Here is a 22,338-nt window from a genome sequence, read left to right on the forward strand (position 1 = left end):
CGGCTGCCCTGCTCCTCAGGCCAGGTCCCCATGGGAGGCGGGGCTGCGTGCGGACGCACGGCGAGTGCACTGACGTCCTCGAGCCCCGCCCCCACGGGGCCGCCTGCCGGTTGGAACGGCAGCCTCCCGGCGCGGAGGGCGATGAGGCCGGCGCTGAAGTGAGCGCGGCACGGAGGGGCCTGCCTAACTGGGGCCCGTGGCCCTGCGTCTTCTGGCTGCTACGCGGGTCCTGAGCACGCTGCGGGGCCGCAGCCGCCGGGCGGTGGGCGCCCGAGGGGCCAGGAAGCGAGCCGGGGCCCCCAGGCGGGTGTGGGCATCGTGTCCACAGCCAGCGTCCCCGAGGCCGCGCTCGGGCCGTGATGACTCGGTGAAGCTGCACTGCGACAGCGCGGCCGGCTTCTTACCGCGCTGTGAGGACCTGTGCGCGCTGCAAGACTCGGTTCCTCTGCCCGCCTAAATAAACTAATTTAGTTTATTTCTCTTATTTTTTCTTAAGGGGGGAGAAGTGGGATAGTGTGAAGGCACAGAGCTGAAGTCTGCATTTTTTTTTTTCATTTTACCTTCATTTATTTCTTCCTTTATACAGCTCTGAGTTTCTGATTTATATCCTTTTATTTCTTGCTAAAGAACTTCTTTTAATATATCTTGCAAGGCAGGTCTACTGGCAACAAATTTCCTTAGTTTTTGTTTGTCTGAGAAAGTTTTTATTTCTCCTTCATGTTTAACAGATAATTGCACTGAATAAAGAATTCTAGTTTGCTGGGGTTATTTCTTGCAACACTTTAAACACTTCACTCTCTTCTTGCTTGCATGGTTTCTGACAAGAGATTTGCTTCAGTTCATATCATTGTTACTCTATAGGCAAGCCGCTTCCAAATATCTTCTGGTTCCTTTTAAGATATTCTTTGTCTTTGGTTTTCTGCTGTTTGAGTATGATGTGCCCAGGTGTCTAATTTTTGGTATTTATCCTGCTTCCTGTTCCCTGAGATTCCTGTATCTGTGGATTCCACCCATTATTCAAATAGACTTCTGCTTCTTTCTTTCTTGTTATTCTGGGTTTCCCATTATGCAAGTGTTAACATCTTTTGTAATTGTCCCAGATAGGGGGGCGTTTTGTTCTTTTTTTCATTCTTTTATTCTTTGCCCTTCAGCTTCAGGAGTTTCTGTTGACAGGTTTTCAAGGTCACTGATTCTTTCCTCAGTCTTGTCCAGTCTATTAATGAGCCCATCAAAGGCATTCTTTTTTTTTTTTTAACATCTTTATTGGAGTATAATTGCTTTATAATGGTGTGTTAGTTTCTGCTGTATAACAAACTGAATCAGCTATACATACACATATATCCCCATATCCCCTCCCTCTTGCTCTCGCTCTCTGCTTTCTTGTGGAAGTGGAAATCTTATGGCTTAAATCATAAAAGTATTATTTATGGCTTTTACTCCATGAGTGAACATGCCAGATTTTCTGGGACAGGGTCAATTTCAAAGGAACAGCTAAGGTTAATTTCATCCTTGGGGCTTTGTAAGAATTTCACCTAGACAAAGGAAGGAAATAGAAAACAAATACTTTGCTACACCCCTTGTCCTATTTTTTGACTCCTAATAGAGGGTCACTCTCCTTTTAGCCATGCTGATATTTGGAAAGCCACTATGGAAATGACTTAATTTTTTGAGGTATATGTCTCATAAATAAAATGTGTGTCCCTCATCTTCTCATTTCCTTCCAGCGCTCAAGGGAGTAAGAAGACGTGGAGTGAAGAGCTGCCTCATTTTCCAGAGAGAATAGGGGCACTGAGAGCTTGGAGGGACGTCGGTAGCTGTCCCAGTATTTTGTCCTGAATTTTTACCTCCTGGAATCCAGGATGGGCCCCTTCCCCACCCCGCCAGCTGGATGAGTGATCACAGTGGAGTAATGATGCCAGGAGGCTCAGAGGTACGCTCTAAGTTTTGAGTTGGGTTTTCTTAGTCAGCCCACTTATTGAGTGCTACGTGTTGTCGCTGGAGTTATAAAGATATACATGATACCGGCTCTGCCCCTACAGAGCTTGCAATGTGTTTAGGGAAGCCAGGCATATCCCCATGAAGCAGAAGCTCACTGAACAAGGCAGCAGGAACTTTTGCCTCCAAGGATGCAGATGGTGATAAAGATTGCAATTGTCTGAGGCTACAGGGGACGAACTGGAAGCATAGCCTGCACTCAGAGACATGCGGATCCCAGAAGGAAAAGGGTGAAAGGCGAGTTCTAACTAATCTGAAATTTGATATTCCAAGAGCTTCCTTTAAAAGGCCCTTTTAAAATTCTTTTTCTTTCTCTTAAAAAATTCAGCTATCAAATGATGTCCGCTATCAAATGATGTCCTTTCTATACAGTGAAAAATATAAACTAAGGAAAGAAAAAGGGCAAGACTCATGCTCTATGATTCCTTGTTGAACAAGGAAAAGCATTTGGACTGTTCTCACCCCGTGATGAGTTCCTTTTCCTCTCCTTCCTTGCTTTGGTTGATGATGTGAGTCTAAGGAATTCACTGAAGCCACGTGGGAACAAGCAAAAGTCAGGGTCCAAGCAGAATTACTAGCTTGGGGAATGCCTGTCTCTCTGGACGTCCCTGTGAGGCCAGTGAGGATTTCCAGAGTTTTGCAGACTTTAAAATCAGCTCTCCTGAGACTGAATGAGGTGCAAAAGGAAACTGTCTTCTCAGGTTGGGGGCTGAGGTGGACCATGAGGGAAAGAACGGATGGATAAATCCAGGGAAGGTGCATACTCTGTCCTCCCAAACAATCTAAAATGACCTTCACATGCCCTCCAGGGTGGCCCCGGGAAATACGTCACTAGATTCCTCCAGGCTTTACCTTGCTCTGCTTCCCAGAGCCTGTGTTACACAGGCAGAAACACCACCGTCATATTTCTCCCTGCCCTCAGGAACATTCACCAGTTGGGGGAAAAATAAGGCCAGAAAATTGTTGCTATGGGCTCTGTTTTGTGGAAGTTAAAATGCTGGTGCAGGAATCTGATTGCTTGATAGCTCCCTCTCTCTCTCCATCTCTCTCTCTCCCTTCCTCCCTCTCTCCCTCCCTCTCTCTCTCTCACCCTCCACCCTTTCTCCGCTCTCCCTCTCTCCCACCCCCACTTTTTCTACTCTTCCCCTCTTCCCTCCACTGGACTCCCAGGGCCGCTCCCACACCGGGTTGGAGGAGAGCCTTACAGGTTGTCAATGAAACCTGGAATTATTTCCTTTGATGGCTCAGGTAATAGTAGGAGCCAAGGTAATGAGTGAGGTCGTCTGAAACCAATGCAGTCCTGCCCGGGACCCGGGAGCCAATCTCAGGAGCAGAGGGCGGGGCGTTAGCGCCAGCAGATAATTGCTAAGTGCCTCGCTCGCACAGTTGGTCCGAGCCGCCGAAAGGTCTGGTCGCAGAGACGGGGACGCGTAATCCTCAGCGTGCTCCATCCCGACAGCAGCCCTCCACGGCTCGGCAGGGCAGCGAGCCTCTGGGCACCAGCCCCTCTGCTCCACGGAGAAGGTACTCCTGCTGCATCCCGGCGGGGCTGCTCTTGCGTTTCCGTCCTCAGCGGCTTGCAGTTTAGCCTCTGTAGAGGGGTTGCAGAAAGAAAAGTTTCGGGGAGGAAATGTGACAACGGAGGGAAATCACCGTGTTTTGTTGGGAGGAAAACAAGCTGACGGTTTGGGAAACTTCTGTGCTGTCTAGAACTGGATTGGTTTACTACTCTCTCAATTAGCCGCGCTCAGGTCTGTGGAAATAGGTCTGGTCTTGGGCTAGGGTGCCTGCCTGTTGGGGTGTAGATTTGGATTTGTTGGGTGAAGGGGGTTGAACCCTGGATGTGCTGCTTCCTGGCGGACCCATTGCTGGGAGGCTGATTCTGGGAAGCGTGATGGGTTGGTTGGGTTTTCCACCATAGGGTCTGGCCCCTTGACTTTCTCCTGACCTGCTGTCCCCCAACTCTTGTGACCTTCAGTTTGAGTCCCTCCTCAAACTTCTGTCTCCTTCCTCGCCCCTCCCGCTTGCCGACTCTGTCTGCGCTCATTTAATGTGGTGGAAGGAGACATTTCCTGGGGTGTGGGCGACTGTCCTGTTTGACCTGATGGGCGTCTGCCTGTCACATAACTTGGTGAGAAAGCAACAAAACGGTTCCCAGAGGAAAAGCCGTCACTCCACTGATTAGCTCCCGAAAACTCTGGAAGACTGTCTGGGCTTGGTGTGTACTGAAATAAAGGGGATGGAGTGAAATTGCAGCCCGTGTGAAGGTTACACCGTCACCAGGGACAGGCCGTAGGGTGCTAAGGAAGCCCGAGGCTCTGGGTGCATGGGGGGCTGAGGGGCTGCTGGCACCACCATCCCTGCTGCCTGTGATGACTGTTCTTCAAGTGAAGGGCTGGCCACGGCCGGAGGCTGGGCCAGGCTTGTAGCATCCTTGTTCATTTCTGAACAGTTAGGACCACAAGGGCCCTGCTTGCTCTGAGTCCCACCTGTGGTCCTGAGGAGAAGTCCTTCTCCCCACGTTCTGCCACCCGGGAGGTATTAGGTCCGTGGGCCTCCTAGGAAGCAGGGTCCCCATGGGAGAAGGTGATGTGCTTGGTCTTAAACTTCCTTCCTGCTTTGGTGCAGGCAGCTCCTATTTGAATGTTCCACAGCACTTGGCCAGGTGTGTCCTCCCACCTGCTGGGTCCTCAGAAGCAGCTGGTCCAGGACTGATCTTCCACATCCCTGAGTCCCTCTGAATTCTAGCCTAGACCCGAAGCTGGGAAGCTCGGTTCCCAGTCCTGGCAGGATGGGGATGTGCTGGGAGGACTCGTCCAGGACACCTGGTCCCCAGGACACCCTTCCCGCCGAGGTGTAGATGCCTCCATTCTCTGGCTCCACAAATCACATTCGCTCTTTAATTCTTGTTTTCTTTAACCTCCACAAGGGCTTCTCCTCCGCCCCCTTTACACAGCTATTTCGGGTGGGAGATGTTATTGCCGAAGCTCTACTCACAATGCTTAAAAAAAAACCGGCTGCCCGACTTTTGTTTTTCTTGGTCAGGATACAGTCAGCTTTCTCCTCTGCACATGTTGCCTGGCAGTAAAGAAAACAAGCTTGCAACCCCGCAGAGGAGAATGCCTTTGTGTTTGGGAGGCTGGAGTGGAGGCTGAACTTGTCTTGCCTGTTGGGGCATCTTTGGCCCAAGACCTTCTCCTCTGTGGTCTGTCTGGGGCAGGTGACCCCCAGAGAGCCCACGAGAGAAGACATCCAGCAGGTGGGAGATTTTGAAAAGGGGCACCTTGGTTTTCATGAAGGCAGTGATAACACAAGAACATGCTTTGGAGTTGGAGGGGTATCTAGAACCGGGGACAGGTAGCAAAATCGTGGGTCCCTCCCACCGATGCCGATCTGCTAGATTTCTATCGTGATAGAGGACATTCAAAGCAAGGCTTTGAAACCGGCTCTATTTTGAAACCGGCTTTATTTTTAACATGGACATTCTTTACTTTTGGTCCCTGTGCCCTTTTCTTTAATAATTAAAGCAGATGTACAGTGTAGGTTTGATAGGCCGCAGCAGGCTGTTTTAGTTAGCATAAAATTCAAGTTAACTCCTGTGTAAGCCAAAATGACTTTCCCATACCTCAGTATGTGAAAATTTCTTTTCTCACTACCATCTGGGCACAGGGGAGGGGTCCCCGATCTCTCCTGGCAGGACGGGGCAGGACAGTGTTTCCTGGAGAAAGGGACACTGAGCTGAGTCTTGAAGGGTGGGATGTGGATGGTGCCAGTGAAGAAGGGTGGGAAAGGCCTCTCCTGAGTGTGGCCTCGACATGAGTGATGTCTTCAGGGAAACACAATTCAAAGGTATTTCTAGATGCAAAGTGCTAGCGGGTGGCTGTGTTCGTCTCCTTGGGCTGCTGTAACAAATGACCACAAACTGCTTGGCTTACAACAATAGACATTTATTCTCTCACAGTTCTGGAGGCTACAAATCTGAAGTCAAGGTGTAAGCAGGACCTCCCTCTGGAGGCTCTGATTGACAGTCAGGTCCCCGCTTCTCTCCTCGCTGCTGGTGGCTGCTGAGAACGCTTGTTGCTCCCTGGCTTGCAGCTGAGTCACGCCAGCCTGCTCGCTTCCCCGTGTGTATCTCTGGGTGTCCTCTCCTCTTCGAAAAAAGACCCCAGTCATCCGATTTAGCACTCATTATAATCCAGTGTGACATCATCGTAATTACATCTGAAAAGACCCTATTTCCAAATAAGGTCACATGTCCGAGGTGGACCTCAATTTGGGGGGACAGTATTCTCCCAGCACAGGGTAGAGACAAAAGTGGGGATTGGATGGTAGACAAAGGTACAGACCCATACTGTGCATAATATTGACATTTACTTTGTCAACATTTTCCATTTTCTCGACTGGTCTGCTGCCGAATGCGTGGGGAATTCTCAAAGAGGGGTGCATCTACTGAGGATGCTGTGCCTTGGCTTCCAGTTGCACATTTAGAGCTAGAAGCGGGGATTCTGTCCCTGGCTCAGCTGCCTAGTAGTTGTACAGCATTGCTTTGAACTCTCTAAACCTTCACTGCCATGGTTTTATAATCAGGGATTACAATCACTGCCCTGCTTGTTTAGAAGCTTCCTGTTTGCGAAGCTGTGTAATAAACGGTAAAGTGTGTGTAAAATGTTCCTTCATGGGATTCAAAAAAATTATTTGTCTATTAGTTCCATTCTTTCATCTCTGCAGTGCAATATACGACCTTCTATCTTCCAGTTGGGGCAGGCCTGCTGTGCACATCCGGAAGACTCGAAGAGCAATTAGGAAATCCATAGGTGTGACTTAATATTTATTTATGTGTCTTAAGCCAGGGGTCAGAACATAGCCACCGGCCAAATGCAGCCACTACTTATTTTGTAAGGTCTGCAAGCGAAGAATGGTTTTTACGTTTTTAAGTGTTTGGAAAAAATCAAAAGAAGAATAATACATCGTGACATGAAAATTACATGGAGTTCAAAAATTAATGCTCATAAATAAAGCCTTATTGGAACACAGCCATACTCAATCCTCTCCATACTGTCTAGAGCTCTCCTCACATCACACAGCAGAATTGAGTAGTTGCAGTGGAGGACTCTTGCCCCACAAAGCCTGCAATGTTTACTCTCTGGCCGCCACACAGGAAATGTTTGCCCACCCCTGTGTGAAGTGGATGATTGTGGTGAAGGAGGAGGTGAGTTGTCATCCCTCTGGGTGGCTGTCTCCCTACTCATAGGAATGATCCCTTTGGAACATTCCAGACTCTAAAGCTGCCTTGTCTTCTGTTCATTTCCAGAGTTTCGTTTTTTTAGGGCCCAGCAGGTTGAAGGTTGTAGGGAATAAGAAGTATCATTCCCAACCCCTGAACAGGAACTTTGTTGCTATTTTGCTTTGTTTCTTTCAATAAGATAGATTGAAATTTACGAACGTTTGATGTTGTAAGATCAGTTTGAAGTCTGCCACACTGTGGAAACAATGAGGATGGTTTGTTTCTTCTGCCATCTTCCCACCAAACTGAATTTCTGGTATCCAGGACTCCTGAGTTTTCTGAGACAGCCCTGATGTAGAATATTTTTTCTTGTCACTCCAGATCAATGATATGTCCTGAAAAATCTAATATTTCCTCTCCAAACTGTACCCAACAGGGGAGTAACACTTTTGTTATACAAACACACAGATGATAATTTAAATGAAAAAACAGATGTGAACGTGTAGTATGGCACTTGAGCTGTATACAACTTCCTAGGCCTGCGACAAGATCTGTAGCTTGGGAGTCTGGTTCTGAAGCTCATTTATACTAAAAAATATATATCATAGTCATTACTTCCATCTAGAATCTGATTCAGAGGAGGGGAAAGAATTCCCCAAAATGACAGCTGTGAAAGTAATTTTTTTAAGGTGGAGGTAGTGTCATGGGTGTTTGATTATTGTAAGCCTTGTGGCCTCCTCCTGTACTCTATAATCCCATTATTATATTGTTATCATTGGATATATCCTCTCCTTAGCAGACGACTTATTAAGCCCTTTTTATGTGTCAGGCCCTTTACTAAATACTCTGTATTTATTTCATTTGAACTTTACAAGTGCAAGTAGGAATCTTCATTGCCTGCATCTTAAAAAGATGTGAAAGCTGAAGCTTAGGTCAAGTATCTCATCCAACATCGTACACCTTGTAAGTGATACAGCCAAGGTTCAAACGCAGTGCAGTTTAGCCCTCGAATCTGAGCTCTGAATTACTATATATTCTTCATTTACTTAATCTTTCATATTAATTGGCTGTCTACCAAGAGTCAGGTGCTGTGTTAATTACGGAGAATTTAATAGCAAATGAAACAGATACAGTTTCTGTTTACAGTGTTTACAGGATAGTGTGGGAAATGGACACTAATTTAAAAAAATCATACAAATATCTAAATGAAGGAACGTAATGGAAAAGTAGAGAATGGGAAAATCACAAGTTCTTTGGCATCAGGGAAGTCTTCTCTGAGTAAGGATTAGTCAGAGCAGTGAGGGGAGACAGGAGAATTCCAGGCAGATGGAACAGCATATGCAAAGCGTCTGCAGTCAGAGAAATCACAGCGTTTAAGGAATAACAAGAAAGCCAGCATGGCTAGAAGCCGTGCGGTGAGGTGCAGAGAAGGGACTGATGGAAAGAAGAGTCTCATCTACTTTGAACTGTCAAGTATCAGACTTTCAGTTGTTTCCTGTGTCGATGAAAATCATCCATAAACAGTCTATAATAGGAGTAGAAAAGAGTTTTATTTGAGCCAAACTGAGGGCTATAGCCCAGAAGACAGCTTCTTAGATTACTCTGAGAAACTGTTCTGGAGAAGCATGGATTTCAGCACAGTTTTATGTCTTGTCAGAACAAAGAACATCAAACAAGTCAGGGATGCATTCCTTTAGGGTTTCAAAAAACCAGATCAGCACGCACACAACGAGTCAGTATGACCTTGGCACCTGGGAAGGGGGTCTTATCATGGAAGGAACACCAGCAGTGGCGTCCCAGGAAGGGGAGGGGCATTTCATCTTTATTTTTAACATGGACATTCTTTTGGTCAGTGCACCCTTTTCTTTAATAACTAAAGCAGATGTATAAAGTAGGTTTGATAGCCACAAACGGGCTGTTCTAGTTAGCATAAAATTCAAATTAAGCCAGAATGACTGCCCCATACCTCAGTATGTGAACATTTCTTTTATCAACTGAAAGAGTATGGCCTTGGATGAGGGTGACGGCAGTGGAGAAAAATGAGTGATAAATAGATCTGAGGGACAATGAAGTAGGCAAAAATGGATGATGAAGTGGATAATGGGTGTGAAAGAGAAGGTGGTTTCTGAATGACTTCCAAGCTTAGAACTTACACCACTGGATGGTGGCCGCTCCCACCCACCTCCACCCTACCCGCCCCCACCGCCCGTCACAATAACCTTGAGGTTGTGACCCAGAGACCAGAAAGATCTGAGAAGCAGGGAAGGACGTGACGAAACCCTTTGTCCATGTTGCTCCAGGCTGAGCAGGGCTAAAGTGGCGTAGAGGTGAATTTGCCCCCAGCCAAGGGGTATGGGGCAGTAAGGGAGAGGGACCGGGGGGCTTTGTCCTCAGAGCTTCTTCCCAATCAAGGCTTTCTACCTCTCTGATGGAGGGTGAGGACACCCAGGGGCCAGCCCAGGGCGTGGAGCCCAGAGAGGCACAGGCTAGAGGTGCCCTCCTGGTGTGCTGATATCCAAAGGCAGGACAGTGCGTTGAGTGAGTTCAAGACAGTCACCAAGGGAGGGGCTGCGGACAGGACAGTTACCAGAACCCCGGTACCCTGAATGAAGGATACCAGCAGGAAGTTATTGCAGGCGTCCAGAGGGGACACGGAAGTTGGCAGTAGTTGGATGATACGCCTCTAGCAGGAGGACTGGATTATTTAAAAGGTGGGAACAGTTTAGGTGTGGTCTCGGGACCTAGGTCCAGTGACTCCCAGGGGGTCCATCCCGTTCTTCCTTTGTTTAAAAGACAGAGATGGTAGGACCCAGAGAGCACGATTTTAGACTTCTTGAGTGCATGGGCTTTGCTTACTCACCTTTGTACCTTAGCACCTCACACAGAGGGGCTCCATAAATGATTGTTCATATCTTCATAATAAGCTATTGCCCCATTGTTTTTGCTTTAAAACAATTAAGACTTAAAACAATAGTTTTAATTTAAAAAATGATCATTTGTATAGAAAGTCTTCTAGAACATTTCCATGAAATCATAGTTTAGTTATACACCTATCAAAGTGGCCTTGTTGAAAGAATATTTTGTGAAATTGGCTTTGTTGAAGAAAATCTGAGGGTTATGGCCAGTTTCCACAAGAACCTTGACCAGGTTCTTGGTCCCATGGGGGTCACATTCAAATAGGAAAAACCCAAAGAAAGGGAGAGGCAGGTCCTTGGAGGGCGTGCTCTCATCGCACAAGCTGCTCCCTCCGGCAGTTGCTTCTGATAACCGTCTACACGTCCTGCCTCCATCCTCCCCCTTGGCAAAGCCTACTGCCCTCTCACTGGACACCTCTGCTGCTAGACATTGCCTGCCTTCACCTGTCTGCTTTTGGAGGCTTGATCCTATTTTACCAGGAATCAAGGCTGTGTGAGCCGGAGTTGGTGTGCAGCTCACAGAGGCAGATGTCCTTCCCAGATCCCAACCCCCTTTCAGCCATAAGACAAAAGGGACGTGATAGTCGGGAAGTCCTTCTCTGGAGGACAATCTGGTGCTGCCTCAGGGGTGAAGAGGTCGAGAATGCCTCCTGGGTGACCTTAAGACTTGGAAGGGTATGGATCAAATTCCCTAGTGTGTGTCTTCTCACTTTGCACACCACTTGGGCCCTTGAAAATGAATCGAAAGATATTTTTGTTTAGGGTAGTTTGAATAAAAGGATTCTGTTGATGGGGCTTCCCTGGTGGCGCAGTGGTTGGGAATCTGCCTGCCAGTGCAGGGGACACGGCTTCAAGCCCTGGTCTGGGAAGATCCCACATGCCGCGGAGCAACTAAGCCTGTGCACCGCAACTACTGAGCCTGCGCTCTAGAGCCTGTGAGCCACAACTACTGAGTCTGTGCGCTACAACTCCTGAAGCCCGCACGCCTAGAGCCCGTGCTCCGCAACAAGAGAAGCCACTGCAATGAGAAGCCCGCGTACCACAAGGAAGAGTAACCCCTGCTCGCCTCAACTAGAGAAAGCCTACATGCAGCAACAACGACCCGACACAGCCAAAAATAAAAAAATGAATAAATATATAAAAACGCAACCTTTTTTTTGACATGGGGTTGGGAAGAGCGATTCTACTTGAAGGATCTAATGGGTAGTTTGTATAAAGATATGAGTTTTTAAAAAATCATCAAATTGTTACATATAGTGTAACTAAAGTGTTGCTGAAGGTCACCCTTTTATTAGTGTTTTCCCCCTTGGCTAAGAGTTCTTTTCTACGTACCACATAAGCCACTTCAGTGACAGATAATGGTTCAAATATTTCTTGACACGCTGACTTGAGAACTAACTACTGTCTCTGTAGTAGGTACCTGGGTCCTATGGGAATTTAATGCTTTGTCACGTAAGGACTTGAGAAGTGACATCTATCAATCTAATTAAAAAATATATTTGAGTCTAAAAGTCCTCGGACCGTACATTAGAGCTATCTTTATCTGAAGCTCTGACTGGGCATTTTAATGAGCGCCAGTCAAGAAATGCAAAGTTATTATTCTGACAGTAACTGAATGCGTTTCTCCTGCCTGTCTATATACAGTCTTTTTATTGTCTAGTCAGCTGCTGAATTGATGCATTCATACCTGTATTTGCATGAGGACTTGGAGCGGCCATAGGAAGAATGGTTTTGAATTTCCTGTTTTCATTTGTTTACTTTCTGTGCAATAATAGTGTTTTCGTGCAAGGATTTTTTTTTACATTGGGTTTGCCTAATTTTAATACAGTGTACATAAGCTAAGAATCAGATTTATGAAAACTGTACATTTATAAATGAAAAGAAATGGAGAAAGGGATGAAAAGGAAATCTCCAAAAAAATAGGAAGAACAGTCCTGAAAGCTTTGACCTCAGCAGCAGGCCCCTTGGTCTGATTCACCCCGTAGAACCACAGATGGGTTTTTGGACCAAATGTTCTGATCTTGGACAAACAGGTGGTTTGCAAGCAGGGTTTGTACATTAGAGTATACAGATCCCTGGGCTTAACTCCTGGAGCTAATAATTCATTTGGTCCAGGGTTTTGTCCTGAGATTCTGCGTTTTGGGGACTCTCCTCAGGTGATCTGGGAGTCCTTGGACTCTGGGTCCCTAATGTGTTTTCAATGCGTAAAGTTGAGGATTTTCTGGAAAATCAGAAGCTGGGTAAGAAAAGAGAGAATTAGAATTTACTGAGTTTCTCGTATGTGCCAAACATTCTTTACATATTTTACCTCCTTTATTCCTGAACACCATCTTGCGAGGTATATCACTCTCTTCCAATTTTAACCCCAGATTCAAAGAGGTTTACAGAACTTTAAAGGTCAGGCAGCTGCTGGGAGGCAGAACATCTTTTTGCATTCGGTTCATTTGATTTCCTCTGTTAGAACCATGACGGGGATCGGAGCAGTGCAGCCGGGGAGAATTCTAGTGACACCATCCTCTGAGCGAGGCCATCTTGCCCTCTTTGTCGTGGGGAGCACCCACGTTTGCTAGTGGACACTTTCCTATTTATCTTCAGAGAGTGTCCAAATGGGTGATTGGGTGGGGAGACCTGGAGGCATTTAGAGGGTGTTGAAGTCAGATCCATTTGGACAAAACCGTGTCTTCAACAGATTGCAACAAACAAGCCAGGTTATCCTGTTAAGAGCTGATATCGTTTCTCTAAAAGGTCTGTGCTAACAAGTGCGTGTCTGAATGGGCAGACACCACACATGGACATTAATATTTCTCTAGGAAGGAAATGAGACCTGATGGGGTCCAGAAGGGATGATCTGGAGGTGGGAGTGGACTTAGCACCCAGCGTAAGGGTCAGGCCTTGCTCCCTGGACCTACCTCTGTCACTTGTGACCTTGGGAACATTCCTTGATGGTTCTAAACTTGATGCACAATGCAAATAATGTGTCTCTCTTAGAGACGAGGGAGTGTGGGCTGTGATAGTGTAGTTCGAGCACCTAGGTCATAGTAAGTGCCCTGTTTATGCTTATTGGGAGAGTAAGGGGTGGTCACCGTGGAGCCTGAATGGCGGCAGGGAGGATGCAGCGTATCTGCGGACACGGCAGGAAGCAGCAGTAGAGGCAGAAGTAAAGGTGAGCATCACCTGCTTGAGTGCTGTGCTCTCCATTCCCTTCGCGAGTTCCTGTTTTTTATCTGTGACACCAAAGGTTCTTTAACAGAGTGTTCCTCCAAGGGTGATGTGTGGGTCAGCAGCCTGGACCAGCCTGGCGCTCATTAACACTGCAGATTGCGGAGTCCGCCCCAGACCTACCGCTCTCCGGGTGTTTGATGCTGTCTGAGGGTTGAGCTGCACTGCTTCCCGAGGCAGCCTCCCTCCGTGTGAACCATGTTTGGGAAGTTGCCTGGTCACAGAGGAGCGGGTGTCCAGGCTCAGCCGTGCTGGCTCTGCAGCGAGGGTTCTTTCTGCAGGATGCTGTAGATGGTGACAGGTGAAAGACACTGAGCGTGAAGGGGAAAAAAGAAAATCTTTCCTAGAAAAGTTAAATGATAACATGCCCTACCCAAATGAACTCCGGGACTGGCACCAAGAATGAGTAATAATGGGACACCAAGTAAGGATGCTCTCAGAAGAGCAGTGGGTACCATGCGGGCAGACGAGATGGTGGAAAGGGGGTTGAGAGAGTGTGTCCGAGACTCCCCGGGGAGGAGAGTGGAGACCCCCTCACACTGAACGCTGATTGGGGCAGGTGCCCTTGGGGAGGGGAATTGCAATGGCCTTAATCCAAGAATGACTTTGAGGGAAGCTTCCAACACGTAGAGAAAGATCAACCTGCCAGACTCCACTTGCCCAACTGGAGTGCACGATGGCTGCTCAGCCGTTGTAGGCTCTGGGCTTGGGGAAGAGCTCCCGCCTTGCGGTGGGCTCTGTGCAACCAGGCCAGAGTGGATTGTTTTGCATTTAGAATATCTTAGGGAATTGAGCAAGACGAAAACCAACCTTGGTAACTACAAAAAGTGGACATAATGCTGCTTTCTATCTTCTCACTACGAATGATTTGAGCTTATTTGGTGTGCTCATTCTGTGCTAAGCCCTTCCTGTTTGTTATCTCACTACATCCTGGTAATAATCCAGAGGTTGCCATCATTATACCCATTTTACAAATGAAACTCTCCCAGTGCAGTTATGGTATTTGCCCAAGACACACAGCTAAATGAGTGGTGAAGCTGGGATGCAGAACCAAATCAGTCGTGTTAGAAAGTTTCCTTGTATACTAAGTGCAGGTTTTCTCTACTTGGCTCTTAGGAAAAAATGAAAGGCACTGTATGTGAGGACCATTATAATGTAAATAATGAAAGCAATAGTATGTATTCCCTGCCCTCCCTAATTCCACAAATACTTATTTATTGATCACTCACTGCTCCTGGCGTGGTACAGTTGTTAAGTGGGATATGGAGAAATGTGAGGAATTTATAATCCAGCTGAGGAGAAAAGATAGGTGTACACTTAACCAGAATACAGGCGTAACGTGTCACAAATGTGTCACAAGTGTTTAGATCTATGAACTTCTCCCAGGAAGGAGAAGGCACCTCTGCTGGGGCAAACCAAAAAATAAAACAAACAAAGCAACCTTTAGAGAGCATATTAATTAAGATAACACTCTTCAGGTAAATGGGATTGTTTCATTTTATGTTTTCAGAGTGTGTCAAAAACCGTTTGTAGAAGCATGTTGCATATGTGTATCTTGAGTTGGAAAAATAATTAGAACACGGAGTATCAGTTAATACTAGACATTTGCCCCTTCCTTGGATAACTTCTGTATAACAAACACAGGCCCACCTGCCACTACAGATAATAAAACTCTCACAAAAGAACCTCACCAAATGGGGGAGAAGTTATTACTATGTTTTTTTGGGGAGGGGAATGAAAAAATGTATATCAACACTCTTCCTTGGAAGAAATGTAATTTCTGTTTTAGTAGGAGAAAATAGAATAATACCCTGGATTCAATGCTATTATCAGAAAACATGCCTTTGTTTTTATCTTGAGGTAAGGTTTTCTTCATATCCTGCTGGGAGTCTGTAGTAACATAGTTATTTTCGACGATATTATTTGGCCATCATTCTTTGAAGTTCATGTCTCTGGTCTCATTCTTAATTGCTTTTACATTTTTTATTACTAACGTTTAATAGCGACCACCCATTAAAACTATTGCAGTACCTAAGTATATTGTAAATTTATCTGACGTGTTATTGCTTCTGGATTAGAAGATGGAAAATAATTACAATTCTTCTTCTTGTTGTAATGCTATTATGATGGTGCTTTACTATTTCCCTAGTTTATGTGATTTGGTTCTTTTCTTCATTTGTATGTTTATTTGCTGGACAGGATATTTGCCTATGTACATTTAAAAGGAATAAACTCTCAGAGCTGTTGATTTGAGAAATCCTTTTACAATGCCATGGTAATCTGTTTAGCTCCCAGACATTTCTTAGCAGATCGAAGGAATTTCCTGTCCACTCCCAGAGGTCTGGCCGACTTTTATTTATCTTAATGAAGGTTCTTCAGCTTACCTGGGTCTGGTCTTGGCCTTAAGTGAATTAGTGAACCAGAATCTTGGAAATGGAATATAAGCAACATTGCATTAATTTCTAAATTTTTAACCTCATAACACAGCAGGTGCTACCTAAGGTAGTTGCTGTAGTGTGAGAGCAAACTTGCATCTGAAGAGCCTGTAGTTGGCAATATTTTAAGGAAGTATGGGTCTTTCATGCCATTCGTTTCAAATGCATTTGTAACACTTTGTAGATATGTAGGGATGAAACAAATGCTTCTCCAGCTAATCAACCAACCAAGCAGCATGTTCACCCCTGGATCATTGATAACTATTGATAGTTTATAGCATATGACTTTACACAGTCATTAATTCAATGATATGTTCTGACCTTTACTAAGCAGTGTCCTAAGGATGTCCACTGTTTTAAATCCTCAACAAAGTGTTAAAAGCCCACAAAGTATTCAGAGCACTGCTTACAATCTCCATATTCATAGTCATTTTTTTCCCCCAGTAAATATGCTTTGAGCACTTATTATGAGCCAAACACTCGGATACATTGCTGAATAAGGACCTTACCCTTACGGTGCAGATTCGTATTTTACAATCTGTCAGCTCAGCGGTCTCAGAAAGGCCATCTTTTCCCAAAGTAGTTTGTGAAATCAGAAGGAAAAAAGGTCATCTTGGGGTTTAACCTGAGTTCTTGTCTTTTTCTGACCACACGATGGGCTTTAAGGAGAAGAGGGAATGACCAGAGAATACCTTCCGAGAGCAAATGACTTTTCCAACACAGGACGTGGGCTGGCACTTCCAGGGTAAATGAAGCCATCAAATTAAGTTGGGCAGTTGGTGGAGGGGGGCAGGTCATTTGTGGTCATGGGAGAGGTTTCCAGATTTTCACAAGCTCAGGAGCTCTGTGGCATTTGAACACTTTTCACCTTAATTTTAAAATAATGATAATTTAAAAAACCTGTATAGGTTCATATTGCACAGCTAACTGAAAATGAGCTGTCCTTCAAAACAGTGCATTCGTCTCCATGAATGAAGGGCTCCTGAAAATGTCATGAGAAGGCTGTCACGGGCTTAGGCCTTGTGGTTTCCAGCCTTGTTGCAAAAAGACAAAACAAATGTTGCAACCTTTGCATTTTCAATGCCTCTCGGTTCCACCTGCTGCCCTGCATTCCTGGGTTCCTGTTTATCCATTTCTAGGTCTCATTTGGTCTGCAGATTGCTTTAATGTGCTGGGTCCGGGTGCTGTGATGTAGATGCAGTGATGAATAAATGAATGAGTAAATAAATGAAAAAAAGTCAGGTTCTCCATCCTTTAGGGCCTCGTCCAGCTAACTTTGTAGTAGGGGCTGGTGGAGCATCTCTGCGTGTCTATTTCCTACATGTCTAATGGCATGAGATAACTGTGAGTCTTCCTTAGTTAGACTTCGTTATCATTACTGGGATGGAATGAATTCGAGAATGATAGAAACACTTGTAGCTCAGAGGAATGAAACACATCCAGAATTCGTCGCTGGGAAGGGGGAAGAGAAAATAAGGGAATCCTTTGGGTTCCTCTTCCCACCATCCTCCTCACAAGTTCCTCCCATGTTAGGAGGAGTTGGTCGGATGATTGATTCAGGCTGTCCTTCATGGGGCCCTGTGTCCTTTTGGGCCGTGTTTCCCTGTCTGTGGCCAAGTGTGAAAGGGCTTGTGTTCCCACGGACGGCTGGAGGACTCCTTGCCTGTTATGCGTGGCAGGCCCCCCGGCCTTCCCTGCGCACAGCGTGGGTGGGACCCTCCCAGAACCCCAGCGCAATGCTCGGGGGTCTGTGTCAGCGCTCAGTGAGGTTGGTTTGCTGCAGGGCTGTGGGCGTGCTCCACAGTCCCAGGATAGATTGGACTGGAGAAAGTAGGAAACTTCAGGGAGACTCTGTGGCTAAGCTTTGTACGCAGACACTGTTTACCAAAGGAGTTCTGGATTTGGAAGTCATCAAAGAAATGAAACTTGTCCACCTATCTATAAAAATGATGCCAATTATTGTGTTCATGCCCCTCAGCAGGGAAACCCAGAGAGGAAGGGAGGTGTGAGGGGCAGGACACGGAATCAATACCCTTCCCCCCACCTTCAAGCCGCTAGCACAGTCCAAAGGGGATCCAGTATTATTACCATTGCTATTTGTTTGGTACCCATTATGCAGTTATCTCTGGATGATGGTGTCTATGTGCTTATTTTCCTGGTTAGGTTGCAGGTGGGAGATTGAAGGTTACACATCTGTGGGTCTCCAGCAGCACCTAGTAGAGTGTTTTAAAGCGTGACTTATTGCACTTTTTTTTTCTTCTCCAAATGTGAAATACTTTCATGTGGCACCTTGTCTAGTTAGCAGGGCTTTCATGGGGCAGAGGGCACAGATGTGTGTAATTTTCAGGCAGGTGTGGAGGTTGTACCACACTTTGAGTAGGTGAGGGACTCTCCGAAGTACAGCTCTGCTTCCTCTGGTGGGTGGCTTTCTCCTCCCAATCTTCCCCTTCTTTTCTGTTTTTGGAGATGGAAATCAGAGGAGTGAGCTGCAGGTTGAGATGATGGGAAGAAAACCAGAAAGCAAAGAGAACAGGTAGATGTTTTCAACTTTATTTCATTCACAACTCAAAGTCTGATTAGGAGAATGTGACCTTTCCCTGTAAAATAATTATCAGGATTATCGGCTGAAAGAAAAGAGAAGCAGGGAGAAAATGCTCTACTCTTTTGCAGTGTGGTAGACATTTGTCGTTTTTGACCTAACTTCTCCCTGCCCACCCTCGTTGCTCAGAGCCCCCTTCCTTCCTTCTCCCGCAGAGAGAAGCAGCAGTAATCCCCCTGCAGTCGAGGCCTCCCACTCCTGGGAATTCCCTTACGGGGAAGAAGCAATCAGTTAACTCAGGATACTTTTCCACTCTAAGATTTGTTGGGTTCCTTTGAAAAAGAGATGATTTAAATGAGTGGTGAAGGAATTAACTGTGTGTAGGGACGTCCTCCAGCCATCCCTGGGAACACACGTCCAGGCTGGGGAAAGGTGGAAAATGTGGGAGAGAGAAGATATAATGGATAGTGAAAGCTTGTTGAGAAGTTGGCTGGGAAGTTTTCCAGAGCCAGGTGGAGGGATTGTTTTACCAGTTCATTAAGATTTCTTCCTGCAATAGTCTTTTGGAACTTCCGTCTTTAACCTCTAAAACAGCAGTTAGTATACATTATATTTTAATTCAAGTTAATATTATAGTGAGAAAAAAATTAACTGTCTCAGTAGATTCTTTGTGCCAAGTCGAGGGACCCCAAAGGAGGACGCAAGCACATGGAGAGGGAAATGGTGGTTGAATTGCAAATTCAGGCATGGCAGTTGCTAACTTCTTCAGGAGAGGGAAAAAGAACACACCACAATCAACTGGCAAAACTTAATAGATTAGGAATTTATCAAGGTCAGAGACTCTGCTTGGGACTGGGGTGGATAAAGAAAGTATGGTTGATGACCAGTGTGTTTATAGTCTCATTGGGAAGTATCTGGGCCTTGGAAAATAACTACACTACGAGGTTATTTTTGGCAAAACGTCAAATGATCAAGTCATGGATAAATGATAGAAGTATTCAGAGGAGCTGGAGCTCATTTTTACCTGGAAGGGTCAGAATAAGCTTTCTTGAGGGTGGTTAGGTTGGTGGTGGACCATACATGACAGGGGGCGGCAGTCAAAGAGAAACCAGAGCTGGGTAGTAGTTAAAGCGGTAAAAACAGATTTTATTCAGGACATTTGCAGCAGGGAAAAGAGACCTCAGTATTGAACTGGACTCAGTTCTGAGTACAGCATGGGCAAGTGGTGAGTGCGGATTTATGGCCAAGCAAGTAGCAGGGTGGAGGCAGTGGATGGGAAATTACTAAGAGGAATCGTGGGGTTATAGGGATTCTGGCTAAAATGACCAAAAAGGATTCTTGCTGAAGACAGGCCAGGGTGATCAGACATCAGCTGGGGGTGGAGTGGAGGATACAGAGCCAATCAGATACCAAGGAGAGGAGAGTTCTTGTTAAACTGACTTAGAAGGGTTCGTGCTAAAACTAGGTTTTACAAAGAACTGCACAGATGGACCTAGGAGAAGGTTCAGGAGCCCGACGAAAGTTTGGTTAAGCAAAGAAGCTTGGTAGCACACAGAGAGGAACAGATGTGAATGGTTGGGCACTTTCTGTATCTGCAGTGGTCCTGAGCCTTCCAACAGTTCTGCAAGAAAGCTCTGTTACCCCCATTTTATAAGAAGGAAACACAGGCTCAGAAGGTATAAATATGTGACCCAAACGTCCTCATCCGAGAATATAGTCCAAGTCAGAGCTGGATTTTAAACCCAGGGCCTCTTCCAACACCAGCTTGCCTTTATGCCATTCTGTAGGGTGACATGGTCTGGAGCCGGAAAGCTAACGCTTTGCACCCAGGACTCTTAGTCCCAGCCTGTGTTTGAAAATCAATGATTACTATGGTCGATCTTTATTAAATCTTTTAAGTTCTCAGTCAATATAGAAAAGCATGGGTTTTCTTTCTTTTGTAAACTTTAATTCTTGTGGTTTTGTTGTGTTACACTGCCGTCATCCTGGATGCATTAATGAAGAGGTGTGATGTGACCCAGGGCTCCCAGCTGTTTAATTCTGCTGATTTGCTCCATCTTCACATGAGTTCTCTCTGCTGCAGGAGCATCATCAGAGCGTGGATGAGGCTGAGAGGAGTTTCTGTTCCGCCGTTAGTGCCCCCTTAGGGACCCCCATCCCCCAGGTAATTTTCTTACCGTCTTGTTGCTATTTGGGAACGCTGCCACGTTGTTGGCAATGGAAATATAGTTTTTAAATGTGCCTCCTATTGTGTTTCTGTAGAAAGAGAGCCTCTTCTGGAGGCTCTGGAGCCCTTCAGAAGGGCTTTAATTACTGCATTAATTGCAATCTTGGGGACAAATTGGGCCCAGTAGTAACAAGCTATTGGGCAGATTCCTGGGCTGCTTTAAAGAAAATGTTAAAAGTCTTTTGGATGTGAGAGGCCAGGATTGAGAGAAGGAGGAGGTGGATACACGTGGGAGGTACTGTCTTTCTTCAGGCTATGAGCTTTGCATTTAAAAAAAAATCTCTTTCCCTCTCTAATTTGCATTTCCAGGAAAGTGTCGGATGGCTCACTGCTCCGAGGCCTCAGCAGTTCCTACCTTGACTTGGATTGGAGGACAGTGGGGAGATGGTCTAAATGTTGTAGAATAGAACTTCTCTGAAAAATAGGTGGCTGGGGAAAAAAAGAAATTCTCCTGGTGTGGTCCTTTTAATGTGGTAATCCTTGAAATGCTCATTTTTTATTCTGAAGGAAAAAAAAGGAAAAGAAAAAAAAGGCCAGTAATTTCCTTCTCTGGCAGAACACTCACTAGAATGTTTCCTTCACGTTCATTTCTTTGGTGGTTGGCTTATGGGCAAATTACCACGATGTGAGTATAGGTTTGGGAACTGCTAGAAGATTCTGTAAGTTGGTTTTTATGACATTTACCTTGGTCTCTTTCCCTGGGAAAATAACTGATTAAATACCAAGGTGACTAGATGGAATTGAATTCTATGCCTCAGTGATTCATTCAGAATGGTGTCTTCTAACAGGCTTTTGAGAGGAAATTACCACATGTGTCATTTCTGGCAGGACTAGGAAGAGGTTTCAGATTCGAAACTGTAAGTGGCAGTCACACATGTTTTCCTGGTTTACAAGATTTTCGCTCTTAAGGTGCGTCAAGCACTTCTCTAAAGCTCTTTTAATCCTCACAACTGCCCTGTGGGGTTTGGGACTATCATTAACCCCACTGGCCAATGACAAAACTGAGGCTTAGAGAGTCCAAGTGGAAAGATGAGGCTGTTTGGCTCTAGGGTCAACTTATTCTAACCTAGTGCTCGAGAAGACATTCATCCCATTTAACATCGCCTTCAGTATTCATGGACAGGTGCTTAGTGTTGTTCTTCTCTCCCCCAGAGACGCACACACTCTATCCATCCATCCACCCACCCATGTGGCTAGCTAGCTACCTACCTACTTACCTACCTACGTATCTAACAAATATTTATTCAACAGTGTTCTGGAAACAAGATCAGGAGTTGTGATGTGAGGAAAGACCCCATCCCTACATTGAGGAGCTCCCAATCTTGTATGGAAGCCAATAAGGTACTCGAGGATGGAACTTCTGACCCATGCTTGGGGGAGGGCTCACTCATCACTTCATTATTTGAACAAGGCACTGAGCTAGTAGATGCCAGCACGGTTGACAAGTAGGCGATTCTCCCCATCCTTGGTAGTTCCAGTCTAGTTAGGGGAGACGGACAGGTGAACAGCTTGGTGAGTTCATTATTATGATGCCAAGTCAGGAGGGGTCCAGCATTTGTAACCGTACAAGGCACAGATCCAGGAGAGGAACTGCACCGTGATTTGGTGTGCCTGGAGAGCAGAGTGTAAATGGGGAAGAGGTGAGAGGTGAGGCTGGAGAGGTCCTGGGAAGGGCTGGGAGTTCACAGCGTTGTCTGCTCTCTTAGGGACCCTAGACTCTACCAGGACAGTGAGAACAGTGCTTTGTGCCCGGCACTAAGGTCTCAGGTCACTCTAACGGAAAA

The 22,338-nt window shown here is 45.9% G+C and overlaps 1 long non-coding RNA gene across 2 annotated transcripts; it reads left to right on the plus strand.

Annotated features, from left to right (window-relative positions):
• Positions 1 to 5,544, plus strand: LOC309619600. 2 transcript variants are annotated; one of them, XR_014239075.1, is made up of 4 exons: positions 1 to 439; positions 1,725 to 1,930; positions 2,040 to 2,232; positions 3,166 to 5,544. It is a non-coding gene; the product is annotated as an uncharacterized lncRNA (long non-coding RNA). The 2 variants fall into 2 exon arrangements; XR_014239076.1 differs by having other exon boundaries at positions 1 to 410.
• The last annotated feature ends 16,794 nt before the right edge of the window (positions 5,545 to 22,338 follow it).

Source organism: Balaenoptera borealis (assembly GCF_965194805.1).
Source record: "Balaenoptera borealis genome assembly, chromosome: 21".
Lineage (NCBI taxonomy): Eukaryota > Metazoa > Chordata > Mammalia > Artiodactyla > Balaenopteridae > Balaenoptera > Balaenoptera borealis.